A 14,149-nucleotide genomic window follows, 5' to 3' on the forward strand; every position below is an offset into this window, starting at 1 on the left:
CTTTTAAATCCATTAAAAACACAATACAAATATATCGATATTGTTATCGATAGTTCACAACTCTCATAAAAGTACGCAAAATTTTGCAATTCTTGTCCAATTGAAAACATTTCTTCGATTCTCGACTTTTTCTAGTGTCAAATCGCTATCGTGCCCACATCCATCTCTAACTCTAGCTCACTCACGCGCTGTGGCGTTTGCCACATTTGATGTTTGTTTTGAGTGGCATTAAGAATTTTTCCTTGCGAGCTTTTCAATTGCATTCGCGGCGCGTAATAATTGAAATTTTTTTCTGCATTTGCAGAAAATGCAAATTGAAATTCATATTCTTGTTTATTTTCCTATGATTTTCATACCCGCCCATAAATTGGCAAAGAGTGTATATATATATATATATATATATGTATTACGGACTTGAGCTATGACATTTTTATATCTATTACTTTATATATAATCATGAAAATACGTAAACACTCTACTATAATTCACATGGGGCGTGGCATAGCAATAGACAGCGCTACTTGAATACAGTCTGCTAAGAACGAGTATTAGGCAGTCGGATACGTACGATTGCTTGGTTGTTGTTGTTGTTTTTAGCATTTTCCATTTGACGTTTTGTTTGTTGGTTTTTCTTGTTTTGTTGCTGGGTTTTTCACAATTTTCTGCCACTTAATGAAATATTTTCTTTTTGCAACGTTTGTTTTTCCTTCACGAATTTTATTTTCCTTTTTTTTCTGTATTTTTTTTTTTTTTTTTTTTTAACATTTTTTTGTCACATTGAAAGGGTTTTCTTGCGTTTTATTTGTTTTGGCGTCAGGTCGAGACGCATTAATTTAAATTAATCACGTCGCTTCGTTTTAACGGCACTTTGTGGCAAGCAAGACATTAAAAAGGGGCGCAATCATAAATTCCAATCATGCTGGAGACTAGGGTAGCAGAGGGCAAGGAGGGAAACAAATGAAAAATAAAGAAAAAGCGGACAAACTGTGAGGAAGAAGTGTGAGGAGGTTAAAATGACGTCGGAAAAGCTCAAGAAAATGCAAATTTATAATTGCGAACGGCGCACAATGGGCATGTTTCGAGTCTGAAGGAGCCAGAATATTTTATCTAAATATTATTCTCTTTTTTTTTGTAGATATATAAATCTTAGCGATTCTGTTCCTTACATTTATATAATAAATATTTCTAAGTTTAACAAATAAATTGTAATTATAAATATTAAGTGATCGATAATGGATTGTCTTTGGTTTCTTTTTATAGTATGCATATGCATCGATAGACTTATCGTATGCCAATTTATCGCTTGCTCAGAAATTAATTTTTGTCTAGATATTCTTTCACATTATTTTTGCGTTCTATAAATTTGGGCTCACATTTTTTTTCCTTGTTAAATTTTCTTTTTAATACTTGTCAAAGTTAAAGAAATCGATAACTAATTGATAACGACAGCTTACGCTAATTTTATCGCTTGATTGTAGTATAAAATGGTGTGAGCTCTATGTTTATTGAAGTTTAACTTTGTTCTACAGCATAACACTGTGCCCCCATTCGTAGACAGCCAAAGGTTGGTCCATATCTTTGGCTAATTCTCTGACTCTGTCTCTCTCGCGCTCTATCTTTTTGCCTATCTCCCTCTATTTTCTCCCGCCTCTTGGCCAGCTGCGCGAACTCATTTTAATAAATTATGCAAAAACAAGGCGAGCAAGTTGACAGCCACGAAAGCTGTGTAATCAGAAGCCATTTTCTAGCCAGAGTTGCCTTTGATGTGCTTGGCAACTCTGTTGACCTATCTATCTCTCTGGCTATCTAGCTATCTGGCTATCTATGCAGCTTGTGGCACGTGGTTTGTGGCTCGTTTTGTCACTGCATAACGCTAATAATTAGCTTGAAGATAGTGTGAGACGGAGAAGAGAGAGCGGGGAAAGGTAGAAGGAGAGAGGGAGGGAGGGAGTGAGTGAGTGAATGAGTGAATGAGGTAGGCAGAGTAGAACAGTGGAAATTTTTGCACCTGCATCCGTAGTTGTTGCATAATTTTTACCGCAGCTTGTGATTTATGGCGCCCGCCTCTAAAAATGCCTGGGCCTGCAGTTGTTTCTCTCTCTCTCTCTCTCTCTCTCTCTTGATCTTTCTTAGCCAAAAGTTTTAAAGTTGCGCACATTATTTATAAAGCTGCACGTTGTTAAATAATGTTCACACTTCAGCATTTGCTTCCATTGTAAATCAAAAGTTTATTTCGACTCATTTTTTAAGTGAGGAATTCGGATATCCTGGCTGCTGGCCCAAACGGGGCTGGCTGACTGCCTGTCTGGCTGGTAGCGAAAAGAGTTATTTATTATATATGTAGATCAGAATCTGTCTTGACTTATGGTAGCTCTGCTTTAAGGCTAAGATTTATGTTCTTGTTCTAGATCTTATCTGTAGCGTAATCTGTTAAATGTGTCTATTAACTTATATAGCTACCATAGAAGTCGATTTCAGTCATTATTGATCTTAGATTTTATATTCTGGTACCTAAAGAACTGATTAATCTTTAATCTTCTTTCAAGGATCGTCCTATTTATTATATATTTCCATAACATAATCCTTGGTATTTCAACATTCATAATACTTTTTAAGCACACCTCGCATCCAGATAGAATATCTAACTTAGGATCAGATTCTTAGTCATATATACACTCATATGTATATTTATAGTTATGCAGCCGCTGAGGATATTTATTGCTGCAAGGGTATTTCGAGTTGCTGCTGCTGCCACATGCCACACAGAACTGTCCTTTGCGCAAATGCCTTCGTCTTTTCGTTTTTTTCAGGCGTGGCAATTAGCTGGCCAAGCAAGCAAGTGACTAATGCCTGTGTGTATGTGTGTGTGCATGCGTGTGTGTGGCTGCCACGACTGGCGGCACAGGCGACACGCAATAAATTAGCGTAAATTTACAACATTTGCTAAATTAAAAATGGCAAAAAAAAAAGGAGAAAAGAAGAAGCAGAAGCGAGGCAGCAACAACGGCAACAGCAACATCATGTTGCACGCACACACACACATACGCAGAGGGAGACAACATTTGAGCAGCATTAGAGACGCATTAGTGTACGCCAAAAGGCTGTTTGGGGGGCAGCAGAAAAAAAAAAAAAAACGCATGTGGCATGCCCCACATGCCCCAGCCAACTGTTTGCTCGTTTATCGTTTGCTGTCAGTCAGACTCAAAGGGGGCAATTAACGCGCCCAGTCGACGAGCAGCAGCGGCAACCACAGCAACAGCAGCAACAACAACAACTTGCCACAACGTGTGGCACATTGGTTTTGTTGTTGTTGTTGTTGTGCGTTGTGTTTGGCATAGACGCTGTCGCCAATGCCGCGGCGACAAATTGGCGACGCCATTTTGACGCTGTCGCCGTCGCACGCAAAGGACAATACAACAGCAGCAACAACAATTGCAACAACAACACAAGCAACATCAATAGCCAAAACAACTTCTTTTCGTCTCGCCGGCGACACAAACAAAGGCTGACGCCAATTTTTAGCTCAGTTTCAGCTAAACTCCAGCTATACCCTATAAACCAACCTCTCTCTCGCTCCCTCTCTCTCTCTCTCTCTCTCTCTCCGCCCACATCCTCCACTAACGCCCTTCTATTTGATTTTCATTTTCATTTGTTTGCCGTTTTCTAGAATTTATTGCATTAATTTATTGTGTTTTGGCGCATTTTGCATTTGCATTTGACTGCAATAAATTTCCATAATTTATTTCTAGCTCCGATTCACTAATACCCCCATAAAAACCTACAAACAAGGGTTAGGGTATTACTTAATTATATGTACAATTTTTCTTCTAATATTTATTTAATTTATATTATTTAGATATTTTTGCAATTTTTTTGCTTTGGCTAAAAAAGAAAGGAGTTTAGTAAAAAGATTCTGAATTGTAAGTTGTTAGCACTAATACTACCCTCAATTTCAGGACTATCACATTGAAAAATTCAGGCAAATCTCTGAAGTACAGAAGATTATATAAAAGCTCATGATATCTGAAAAAAATCCTTATTAAATTTCGAAAATCATCATTATTTTTAAACGAGAATGTTGAGTTTTAACTACACCCCTTAACCCTCCCCCTACTCTATCACTCACTTAGAAAAGCAAAACAAATTGGAAAAAAATCTAAATTAAAATGAAAATGAAAAATGATTTGCCAGGCCACGAGTCAACCAATTTAAGAGCAGGGGGCCACATGCCTAGGAGGGGAGCGAATTGGCAGTGTAATGGAAAAAGAGCTGGGTGGGGGCGTGGTCCACAGTTTTGGCAAGCGGCACAGCATAAATCTTGGCACACACAAGTCAAGCGAACGGCGGGCCCAACAAAAATGCATTTGCAATAATGCAGAATCCCTTAGCACACGCTAAAGCGCCCCCCTCTGCGATTCTCCACATTCCTCCTGCTCTGCCCCTGCCGCTGCCCCACAACTGTCTAATGCAATTTTTATGTGCATTTCGGTTGCTCTTTCACTAAAAGCCAAATGAATTTTATTGACAAATTAATTGCAGGCAATGTGGCAATTAAAATTGCAAGCTGAAAAGCAAACAACGAGAATAAAAACAATAACGAAATCAACAAAAAAAAAAAAAAAAAAAAAAAAGCAGAATATTAAAGAGCAAGCAAAACGCACTAAAAAGCTCCTCAAATAATTTAATTTCGCTCTCTCATTTCTTACGCTCTTTTTCTGCTCTCTTTCATTTTAGGTAAGTTTGAAGCGCTGCGATTGGCTGCCGATATATCAATAGCAACAACAATTTGAAAAGTTATTCACGCAGCGTAAGTTAAACAAGAATGATGAACTATAAGTTGACTTGTAATGTTTCCGTATACAAAGTTGTTATACCAAAAATGTATTTAAAATATTGTGGGTATTCTGGGGCTTTTGCTAACAGGACTTCATTTTTACTCTCTTAATTTTTTATATGATCAGCTTAATATATATATATTATGTATATATATAACAACTTCAACTTAACGTTAATGCAGCGTTAAGACGATTATTTTGTTCGACGCTTAGTTACGTAACGAATTTGTTATACGCCCGCAATTTGTTGTACGATGAATAATTAAATTAAAAAGTAATATAACAAGCCGGAATGCCAATCAATGGGCATTAATTTTATGTCTTTTTTTATCGATCTCTTTTGGCTGTCATATTACAAACAATTAGAGCAACTTATGAACGTTTTTTTGGGTACTTCAGGTTTCATTTGAAATGACTTTTTCTATCACTCTCTCCATCTCTCTATTTGACTCTGTCTGTCATGTACAAACTAGTTTGGCTTTTGTGTTGTTGCTCTTTGCTTTGGCACCTGTTTACACGCTTATTTGCGCTAGCGTGTCTGTGTGTGTCTGTAACCGTAAATCATTAAGTAGCCAAAATAAAAAAAAAACTGAATTGACAGCAACACGTGTCGTTGTCTGCTGGAGACAGCAACACCAACAACATCAATTGTAATTGCAACAGTTACAACAAGAATAACAATTTTAAAGCCCACGTGGGCTTATATATATTTATAAAAAACTTGCTCTTTCAAGTCTCACAATTCATTGTATTGAAATTGAAAAGCTAGCAAAAAAAATTGACACCATTTTCAGCTGAGCGACACTTGAGACGGCAGCAAAAGTTACCAGCGCAAAGAAAGAGCAAGCAAATGGCCGTCGGCAGGTCAGCAGTCAAATATATATGCAAAGCCCCGACCCAATCCTCTTACTCGCCCTCTCGCTCCTCAGTGCCCCTGAGCTACAATAAATTTAATATTGAGACGCGCAGGAAGCATAGAAAGCAGCAAAACTACCAAAGAAGAAATGTAAGAAGAAGCAGATGCAGCCTAGTTTCAGCTGGCGGCACTAAAGCAAAGAAATTACAGAAAAGAGAAAGAAGCAAGAGGAAGCAGAATATTGGCAGAGGCAGCAAAAAAAATATATATAGCAGGCAGCAGCAGCAGTGTCTACAAAAGTAAAACACCCTTGAGACAAAAATACATACACACACACATACATACCATACAATTCATGCATATAGACATAGCGCGGATGCTGATAAACAAAATATGACAACAGAAATGTCGTAAGAACAAAAATAATAACAACAATGAGCATAGGAAACAGCAAAAACTTAGCAGCAGCAGCAGCGCAAAAGCAGGCAAAAACTTTCAAACAAAACATACACACACACACACACACACACATTTACTCACTTACACTCTCGCTCGTGAGAGCGAGCGGCGCAAATACACAGAACTTTCAACGGTTTTTCCTTTTATTTTGTCTGCCCAGGCGTCTGACTGTTATGGGCGCTGTGCAAAAGGGCGAGCTTTTGCTTGCCGACCATCGTTGGTGCAACGGAGATAGCAATAGTCGAAGGCGTCGCGCCCTCAGACGTATTTTGTTGCTGTAGGTTGTGGTGGGCAACTGTGTGTCGCCTGCTTTTGGAGTTTGCTTCGTTACACAGACAGGCAGGCAGCGGTGGCAGAGAAGACGGCGACGGTGACGCTGACGACGACGGCGACGGCGACGGCGACGGTGGTGGTGGGTTAACTCATGGCTTAATTGGGTGGCTGGGCAGCGTCTGCCGAGACGCAGTCGATGGGAAATTGCTTGTTTTTTTCACTTTTTTTTTCGGCAAAGCTGTAAGCCGAACGCTCGGCTGCACTTCGTATGTCGGTCGCTTGGTCGGTCGCACGCTTTTACATAGGCGGCGCCCGTTGCTGTGTGCGGCTATGTATGCATGAGTGTGTGTGTGTGCGTGTCTGACGCTGTCTGCCTTTGCCAGCTTTACTTGCACGCGCGCTCTCGCTCTAACTCTTGCTCCTTGTTGCCTTTCAGATTGGTTCAACGTCTGCGCTGCGACACAGTTTTATGTGCTGACTTGTATGTGTATGTGTGCCCCTGTGCGTGTGCGTGTGTCTGTGTGTGCGTGTTCATCTAAAACTTTGTTGTGTACTTTTCTGTGCCAAATGTCGGTCGCTGCGTGCTCGTACTTGTATGTATGAGTGTGTGTGTGTGTCTGTGTCTGAAACTTTGGCGCGTGTTTGGCATTAGTGACAGTCATGTCAGCAAAAGTTTGAGGCACATTCAAACATTCCCAGTTTATGTCGTTGTTGTTGCTGTTGTTGCCGTTGTGCTCGGGCGTGGCGCTGTGGGCGTTGGCAGACATGCTTTACGTTCCACAAGCTCGTCCTGCTTGTCGCCTTCTCATTCATTTGCCATATTCCTCTGCCGCTCTTCCTCTCTTCCTCTTTTATTTCCTACACACATTAAAGCTACGCTTAAAGCACCCAAATTTCACGAGTTTAAGTGCATCATTTAGATAAGAGACATTTTTGTGTGGGAGGAGGTGGATTGCCTAATTTTCAGCATCTTTGTAGTTTGTGGCTTTATTGAGTGCGTACATTAGATTCCCTCGAGTGTGGTGGGGTCGGGTTAATATTTGTCACTTATCCCAAATCAAAAGTTGAAATTTTGCTCATTTGCAGTCAGCTTGAGAGCTAAAGCTATTAAAATCTAAATGAAAATCCCTTTTTCATGGAACTAGTTCCGTGCTGAAAATCTTAATGGTGTTTTTGGGTTGGATTTCATCATTCAAAGTTGAATTGCAGTTTTGCAGTTTTAAGTTTTGCCATTACGACAGGAACAAGAACTAGTTCCTGAATACTTTATTTACTTTACTGCTTGACTTGTGGATCTCTCTCTTTCTCTTTTGTGATTTTCTTTGCAAAGCTTTGTTTGGGTTCCTTAGGAATTACCATTGGGCTGATTGGGGGATGCTTCTAATGCAATAAGAACTAGTTTATTCATTTTTGATTTGCTTGCTTCTATACAAATTTTGGATAAGTTAAGCCCAGTTTTGTATCTAGTATTGATAAGGAACTGGTTCTTTTTAAGCTTCTCTAGATCACGCACATATCGTTGCGTTTCGTTAGCGATTTCCTGGCGTTTCGCTAGCGTTTTCAGCTCTTCATTTTTCGAAGCACGTTCACCAATTACTTTCTGGTAGCCGAAGCGCAGTCCCAAGCGGGCATCAAGCTGCTGCGATGCCTATCAATTTGTTGAAATCATTTCCGCAATTTTATTGGCTCAACAGCTCGTGCCATTGGAGCTAGGAACGTGGACGGCGTGGACGTGGACGTGTAACGTGGAGGCGTCTCCCGTCAGCGCCCTAAGTGGAAAATGCTCTGTGGAGGCGTCTCTAAGCGTTCATAACTCCTTCATTTTGCCAGCTCAGGCCAGCTGCAATATCTAAATTCCGGCGGCTAGGTCAAGTTTGGCTCATTCGAACTGGGTTGAACACGAGCCTCGTTGTAAAGCGCCAAAAAAAAAAAAAAAAAAGAAGCAGAAAAACAGAAAAAAACATTTGCTTGGTAATAACTTGTTTTGTGTGTTTTTTTTTTGCGCTGCTGTTGAGCTGCCAAATGGATTTTTGCATTACAATGTCAGATTAATCAAAACGAGGCAGCGGCAAAAGCTACCAAAAAAACGTTGAATGACGTTGACTGATAGACACCCTGCACACAAGGCTAAAGAAGATGAGTATTGTGCTTCTAGAGGTAACTCAAATTCGTAGCTCATCTGGCCTTGGTTTATGAACAATTTGTTGTTTACAGTCGATAAATATCGATTATAGAGCATTGAATAGTATGCTTAAGCTTCGATCTGTCTAATCTAATCTGCTAATAGATAAATAATACTGAGATATACATTTTAAACAAAAAGTTTTTATCAAATTGATAAATTAGTAATATGACTAAATCCATAGTTATCGAGTTCTAATATAGGGATAAATAATGGATGAAATTGAAAGACCTTTTGTATGAAAAAGAAATTGCTCAATATTTCTCAACAGAAAAAGTTGAAGAATAACATGAGTCTATATATCGGCTATTTATATATATACATACGTTATATAGATAACCGATACACCCGCCTGTGAAGCATTTGCTACGACTGTAAGGTATACAAAACGTTAGAGAAAACCGACAATTGTTTGGCCAAGAGGCAGGCAGCCAAGGTAGCCAGAAGAGGGGGTTGGACAGGCGAGGCGCGGGCGGGCAGGCGGTTGGCTGGAGGGGGCCTATGGAGTGCATAGTGTTTGCTGCGCTTCACAAGAAATACGAATGCATAAAATTTTATGTTTTTCTGCTACTTGACGTTGGCAACAAGTGGGCCAGCAGCAAGAGCCATGGCCACAACCGCAGCAGCAGATGATTATCGTACAGACCGACAACAAATGCAACAACAACCGCAACAACAACAACAACAACAACAACTGCCAATGCATTAGTTTTTATTGAGGCAGTTGGCTGATGCTGAGGCTCGCAGCGGCAGACAACGCGGCATTGCAACAAACTGCCACAGCAACATTTTCATTACCATTCATCACCTGGCAACGTCAACAGCGCCCAACAGCTCAACGCCGTTGCTGAGCTGCCCAACTGCCACTGCCACTGCCCCTACCCACTGCCACTGCCACAGCTGCCTCCATCAGCAGCAGACAGTGCTAAACCTTGTGCCACAACAGACGCAAGATATGGAGACCTCGACTTCCTTTGGGTCGCTGCACAGCAGACCTTGTTAAGACTCCAAGACTCCAAGACTAAAAGTCTTGAAGACTCGTAGATCGAGCTGTTGCTGCTGTTGCAGTGCAGTTGCAGTTGCACCTATTGAGGCGCAGCCCGCAGGCGCATCCAACTAGCCATGACTAGCTAATTTCTTATTTGAATTATGCGCAGTTTCTTATTGGAATCAATGTCATATGAGCGCACTAAGCACTTGATACTCTTTCAAATGGGCTCAGCTTTTGAATATTTACTGCTATACTAAGTGTAATCGAAGAGCTTTAATATATAGTCTATATCAGAGTGATTTATTCATATCGAAACTCAGAGAAAGTTGTAAGATTATGTATATTAGTTCAGTTTTTACATCAGTTCTTTTTTGAAAAAATCTAGGATCAACCCAGTTCAGAAAATTTTTGAAATATATGTGAATTCTATATAACTAGTTCAGTTCCATTTTGAATACGAATCAGTTGGGTTCATTAAGGTATAAACTTTACGAATCGATAGATAGTTAAATTTTTTTTGTATTTCAGATCCGAACTAGTTCACTTCTCTTTTAGTTCCTGTCCCAAATATTCGTTTATTTCAGTAGTCAGCAATAAATTGAAATTCCGGTTCAAATCACTTTCAGTTCGTTTCATAAATTGATATGTTAAATGCGAACCAGTTCACACCAGTTTGCAGCTCAGTCTAAGGTCCATTTATTAACGGATTTCATCAAAAAATTTCAGCTTATGAGCCGAAGTGTAAATAGATCGTCATAAAAATAATCATCTAAGATTAACTCTTATTCATTTAGATCCATTTTTCTCTCTCTTGTCCCCATTCACGTGAGCTGTACTTTTCCTATCTCCTCACATTAGCAGCTCGATTCGAATCGATTTTGATTAGTTAGGATTGGCTGAGATTTGTTTTGACTTCGCTCATAAATGATTGATTCGATTATTTAGCGATTCGCTGTTAATTTCACGCGAAGTATTTGCCCACAATTCATTTAGATTTTTGTTTTGCTTTATTTATCTTCTTTTTGGGTTAATTGACGTCCAGACGTTAAAAGTTTGATAAGGATTTCATTTGAGTGTGACGCAATGTCCTCTTCAATTGTTAATGAGTTCTGCAGAGCCACGCACAGAGGGCGTCTCTCCTCTGGCTAGACATTTGCCTAAAAATAATCGACAATGTAATGCGACAAAGGGCAAAAGTTTCATTTCATGTTGTGTCCTTATGTCCTCGCGTATCCGCAGTTGTCCTGCTGTTCTGTTCCGTTCCGTTCCGTTCTGCTGTCCTTAGCTGTAACATTTTATAGATTACATCGCCTGGACAGCGACAGCAACAGTGACAGCTGGACAGCGCCTTCCTTTCTAGAACGTTAGTCACAACCGAGGAGGAACAGCAACAAGAAAATTGTCACCATGGGGGGTCTTAACGACATTCCGGCTCAGACCCCAGCCCGAGCCCAGACCCAGACCCAGACCCAGAGCCAGTCCCAGACATCGACCCAGACCCAGACCCCAACTCAAACTCAAGCTCAGCAAGGGAGCTCGCTCCGAACTAAACAATTTACACACGCAGCCATTTCTGCTGGTCATTATAATAACATAGGGTACAGCATTTGCGGTATCTCAGTTGGAAGATCAAAGTGGCAACAGATCGAGCCCGGATAAACATCGATGTTTACAAGACTAGCTCTAGCTCAAGTTACGGACACAAAGTACATTTTGGGAAGGTTTTTCTGAAATTTCCAAATGGGGTTAAGTATTTCTCTCTTCCTCTGTCTCTCTAATTCTCTTTGTTTTACCTCTTTAACTCTGGGAATTTTTGGATTTTACTCTCGATCTTTTCTTCTATTTTGTCTTAAGATATATTCTAGCTAATATTCTTTCTCTTCCTAACTCTCTATGATGCCTCCTCTCCCTCTTTCTCTCTCTTACCCTCTGTGTGTTTAACATTTATTCTCATTCTCTCTCTTCCTCTTTCTCTCTCGATTCTGGAATCTAACCTCTTTTTCTCTATCCGTTTGGCATTTATTGTTATACTCCTTCGATATTCTGACATTCCAGGCATTTTTTCTCTCTCTCACTTTCTATCTTCCTGTCTCTTTGTTGTCCTTACGCCTCTTATTTGTCGAATCCCTTTCTCTACATTTCCCAATTCAATTTCCCTCTCTACCGAATTTTAAAACGTTTTATTGGCTTGCGCTTATTAAATTTTCTTTCTACCTCTCTCCTCCTCCTACATATGGTTCTCTTGTTTGCTTCCAGTTTCTCTTTTAGCTTTTCAATTTTTCGCTCAACTTTTTACTCTGTTGTATGTAAAGCTTTTTTCCAAATTCGGCTTTAGTCTTTATTTTTTTGAAAATGTTTTACGACAGGCAGTTCTTATTTATTGGTTTCCCTCATCGATTCGATTTCCATATACACTAAAGTTATATTCTCTCTTTGCATCTATAAATTTTACATTTATTACAAAAGGTTTTTTTTTTTGTGTAAAGTTTTTGAAAAAAACATGCTTAAAGTTCTGATAAAGCGTATTAAAGTTTCGTGAGGTCAGACAAGGATCATTTGTTTTACTTTCTGTTGTTGCTGTTGTTATTGTTGCTGCTGCTGTCGCTTTTATGACATGTCGTGAAGGACACAGCAGCAGCAGCAGCAGCAGCATTTGCTTTTAATGGCACAAAAGGAAAGTAAAGCAAACAAACGGACGAACGAGCGAGCGGCGAGTCGAAAAAAGGACAAAAAAGGATGAGTTGTGGACTAGGCCGTAGGTTCATAACTGTGACTGCGACTGTGGACTGGATTGAGGTCGGGGTTGGGGTTGGGGTTGGGCTTGGGCTTGGACAGGGGCGGAGAATAACATCGATAAGGAACGAAACAGCCACAATGGACAATGGGCTGACCCAGCAACAGGACGTAAAGGACACGGACACGGACACGGACACAGGCACGGACACACAGCCATAGCTATACAGAGTCTATAGAGTCGGCGACGACATCCTTTTTCCTGTTCGTGTGTCTGTGTGCCACGTCTGTGTGGCACTGTGTGTGCGCGTGTGTATTGGTGCGCGTGTCTGCCGCGTCCTGGCCAACACCGTCGCCCGGCAGCGCCTGTCGAAAATGTTTTCCATTTCAGTTAGCAAATTATGTCGGCCAAAAGCGAAGCACGAAGAGACGAGCACAAAAAAAGCAAAACGAAGAAAAAGAGACGGCAAAATAAATGAAAACCCAGACGCGACGCAGTTACCAAATGTGTGCGTATGTGTGTGTGTGTGCATGTGTGTATGTGTGGATGTGGATGTGGGTGGGCGCTTTACGGACATGTTTTTATGACATGGCGGGACGAAAAAGGACACAAATAACAAAAACGGAGCGACAGAAAACAACTCAGAAACGTGTGTGGAAATGTGATGGACGCAGAGATATCTTGTAGCTGACAGATGGACGCAAGCTGATATCTTGTAAATAATGGATAGAAGAGGATTAAAGACTAGGAAGACGACTGTAGATAATAAAGGTGCAATTACAGACTGGAGACTAGAAACATAACCGAAGAACTATTAACTAAGGTCTAACACGGTCTAACGGGGAATTTTCAGAGCCTAGAGTCTAGAGTCTAGAGAAAGATATAGGGGCAACTATAGGGAGTAAAGGCTACAAACAGAATACTGAGACTAAGAAGTGAGGCCCAAGGCTTTATGATATGTAGAGTCTGGAGTAGACAGTAGAAACTGGCGATATTTAAGAGACCAAAAATATAAATATAACTTCGTATAAAAAATTAGAAGCAATATACCAAACGAAACAACGGTGGGGGATTAAACATTGAATATATCTGGCAATGAATAAAGAGCTACTCTAAGCGAGTCACTAGGCGCCATGGATCATGGTCTAGAAACTACGGTCAAGACTCTACTGCACCGTTATGACGGATCATAGACTATAATCCAAGGATTATGGAGTACAGTCATTAAAATGCCCGCCATGGTTCACAGATAAAATTCCCTCTCTCCCCCATTATCAAGTGTAAGCTCACAATCCCTCTTCGCATCTCTACAGGGTATAGCAGTAACTGTCGGATGATCATTTGCGCTCTTGTTATGTTGTCCCTGCCCGTGCGCCATTTGAGACCATTTTTACTTTTCGTCCTTCCTCACATCCTTCTTGCTTTCCTTTTCCATTTCCTCTTTTTTTTTTTTGGGTGCCTAGAATTTTTGTTCAGCCCATTGGGGTTTTCTGTTTTGTTTCTGTTTTGCTGGCGCTCTGCACTTGGCTTTTATGGTTGCTGGCGACGCGTTCCGCTCGAATTACGTGTCCATCGAGCCATGAGCAACGGCTGCGGCGCAAATAAAGTTTCAAAAAAAAGGAAAACAGAAAAAAATTGATGAATCGAGTGCCTTGCAGCCATTTTGGAAAGTCAACACTGACAGGCGGCGTGCAGAGGGGGAGGAGGTTGGGTCAATCATATTGTGTCATAGCTGATAGAGATTAAAGAGCGGCCAGCTCGTCCCTAACAGCAGCAAATAGAGAAATAGCAGCTGCAGCTGCCATTGTAAATAGTCAGA

General features: G+C 40.5%; 1 protein-coding gene and 1 long non-coding RNA gene across 3 annotated transcripts in view; one reads left to right on the forward strand and one right to left on the reverse strand.

Annotated features, from left to right (window-relative positions):
* Nucleotides 1-14,149, forward strand: part of Snoo (Sno oncogene) — a 120,074-nt gene that overhangs the window by 41,903 nt on the left and 64,022 nt on the right. The gene's annotated exons all lie outside the window — the stretch shown is intronic.
* LOC149269584 (uncharacterized) overlaps nucleotides 1-14,149 on the reverse strand; it is an 89,794-nt gene that overhangs the window by 10,605 nt on the left and 65,040 nt on the right. The window lies entirely within an intron of this gene.

This window comes from Drosophila arizonae, chromosome 3 (assembly GCF_054131065.1).
Source record: "Drosophila arizonae isolate 15081-1271.41 chromosome 3, UAZ_ARI_1.0, whole genome shotgun sequence".
Classification (NCBI taxonomy): Eukaryota; Metazoa; Arthropoda; class Insecta; order Diptera; family Drosophilidae; genus Drosophila; species Drosophila arizonae.